Here is a 2,976-nt window from a genome sequence, read left to right as displayed (position 1 = left end):
GCCACACTTTCCCAGGTTGGACCTCACAGAATGCAGTGAGCATGCTTGCTTTACTCCCCTAAATGCCTTAATATGCCATGCTGCTGAGTGTTCATTATTTGATTCCAGTGATCTGTGGTAGAGGTATAAGGGAACATTAAATTAAAGTTCATATTCACTAATTGAGCTGCTCTTCCCAGCCTGTGAGTTCAACTCAGCAAGTGTTCATTATTTGAAAATTGAGAATACTGAGGAAGGGGAGAGAGGGAGGGTGAGTGGCAGAAAGGAGAGAGAGAGAGACAGAGACAGAGAGACAGAGAGAGAGACAGAGACAGAGAGAAGGAAAGAAGGAGGGAAGGAAGGAAGGAAGGAAGGAAAGAAAGAAAGGAGGAAGGAAGGAAGGAAGGAAGGAAGGAAGGAAGGAAGGAAGGAAGGAAGAAAGAAAGAAAGAAAGAAAGAAAGAAAGAAAGAAAGAAAGAAAGAAAGAAAGAAAGAAAGAAAGAAAGAAAAAAAGAAAGAAAGAGAGAAAGAAAGAAAGAAAGAAAATGATTGAGAATGAATTTTTTAGAGTCTGGGGTCACATGGCAGAGGTACTACCTTTATTTAATATTAGGTCTGCCCCAGGCCATGCAGACCCTATGCAGATGCCTTTTCACGTTGTGGCTAAGTTTCCACCCTCTATGTGTTATCTAGGTATCTGGCACACCTCGAGGCAGCCACCTCCCCCTCCCGCTAAGTCACGACTTGGTCAGCCTCTGATCACACTTTCCATCTAACCGGAGGTGAGTCCTAGGCCCTGAAGTCACATCTAGATCCAGTATGGCTAGTCTTTCCCCCCACTTGGCCACACCTCATCCGATCCTTTGCCTAGATACGTCCTGGCCCGAGATTGGGTCGCCCTATTTTTTGTCCATGCCTTTCCACCATGTATGGTATGGAAAGCAGTTCAGTAAATAAACTACTTTACCTGGCTTAATACCCTGTGGTGTTCTCGTCATTGGCTACCTAAGGAAATTCAACTAATTAGTCTGCTTTACACTTCAGAATTTCTAGTTATGAATCCATGGATATTTTTGTGACACATGTGAGTTCAGTATCTACAAAACACGTGCATTAACTCATCATTTAACAGTATAATTCTGCCAGGAATCTTTAATAACAGCTTAATTAAACATAAAGTCTATTTTGTTTGTTTTTTTTTGTTTAAAGTAATAAAAGAGTTGTCGGGACAATCTGAAAGGATCTCTGGTTCCATATTTTCTAATCACCCTGGGCTACAACCTGTGTGCTGCCAGCTCAGGTGATGGTACTTTGAAATCCTAGAAAGCAGATGCACATCATAAGGGCCAATGGCTACGGGATTTTTCAGATTTTTTTTAAATGTAATTGTAACAAAGATGGGTACAGTGAGGTTACCATTTCACAATTCATGTAATGTGTAAATTTGTCTTGTAGACAAAGCCATCCTTTCCTGAGCTTTCTCCCAGTTTCTTTTTTTCTGTTGTTGTTGATTGTTTTTGTTTTTGTGCCTGACCTTCTGCTTGAACTCAGAATTGGGTGCTGCCTCTGATTTTTTTTGGGGGGGGATCCGGTCGTGGGGCCTGAACTCTGGGCCTGGGTGCTGTTCCTCGCTCTGCAGCACAAGGCTGGCTAGTGCTCTACCACTTGAGCCACAGCACCACTTCTGGCTTTTTTTCTTTTTGCTTATCAGGTGCTGAGGAATCCAACGCAGGGCCTCATGCATGCAAGGCAAGCGCTCTACCACTGAGCCACCTTCCCAGCCCCCACCTCTGACTTTTTGTAAGCAAGGCTACTCTACCTCTGGAGCCCCAGCTCCATTTATGGCTGTTTGGTTGTTAATTGGAGAGAAGAGTCTCACAGATTATCTCACTCCAGCTGGCTTTGAACTGTAATCATCAGCCTCCTGAGTAGCTAGCATTAGGCCTGAGTCCCCAGTGTCCAGCTAATAAAGAGTTGGTTTCATGCTGTTCTGGTTGTGTTACAATTTTCCTCTCCTCTTGACACTAATACAACATATTGCCTGGCTCATATCTGAATTGGTGGAACATGCTTGTATTTGAGGAAGGCAGAAATAGGAAACTATAGGCCATAAGGACATATAAGCTAAACAAATCATTTGGAATATCGCATAAAGACAAATAAGTTTACTGCAAGTTGACTGTGTCCTGTCTTTACTGTTAATTCTGCATGGCCTGTGAATGATGTCATACATATCCAAATAGCCATTGGCAGAAATAAGGTTTCTCATCCTGTCCTAAAAACGAAACAAAAACCAACCAAAAATATTATGAATGAGTCGAGCAATTTCCTCTAATTAGAGACCAATCTGCCCTAGTTTATGAAAAAAATGTCCTCTATTCAAGTGCTGCTTCTTTTTCTAACCACAAATATAATGAAATCTGTAGTAGACTGCAGAATTGCATACCAGAGCTGTCATTTTAATTCAGAAGAAATTCAGACATTTATATGTTTATATTTTTGTCAGTTGTGGAGCTTGAATTCAGGGCCTGGGCACTGACTTGGAGAATCTGTGCTCAAGTTAGTTAGCACTGGGTCAATTGAGCCATGGAGCCACTTCAAGCTTTTGAGTTGTTAATTGGAGATAAGAGTCTTATGGGAAAAACAAATCGTTTAAATAAGGATACAGGTGGACCTGTTGCAACAATGAAGTACAAGTCGTTATGTCGAAAAAGAACTTTACAACTTTGGTGGGGGGGTGTGGGGAGGATTGGTTGGGGGTCCGGGTAGGATGGGAAGGGATGGGAAGAGGAAACAAAGGAAGAGGCCAAATGTACTCATTATCTTGCCCATGTAATTGTAACCCCCCTGTACAGTATTTTCACAATAAAAAATAACTTTTTTTAAAAAAGAGTTTTGTGGGGACTTTTCTAACTGGGCTGGCATTGAACTGCTATCCTCAGGTCTCAGCCTCATGAGCAGCAGGGATTACAGGCATGAGCCACTGGCACCTGGCTT

This window comes from Dipodomys spectabilis, unplaced genomic scaffold, assembly GCF_019054845.1.
Source record: "Dipodomys spectabilis isolate Male_0828 unplaced genomic scaffold, ASM1905484v1 ptg000057l, whole genome shotgun sequence".
Lineage (NCBI taxonomy): Eukaryota > Metazoa > Chordata > Mammalia > Rodentia > Heteromyidae > Dipodomys > Dipodomys spectabilis.
The sequence above is the reverse complement of the archived record's forward strand: the minus strand, read 5'-3'. Positions refer to the sequence as shown.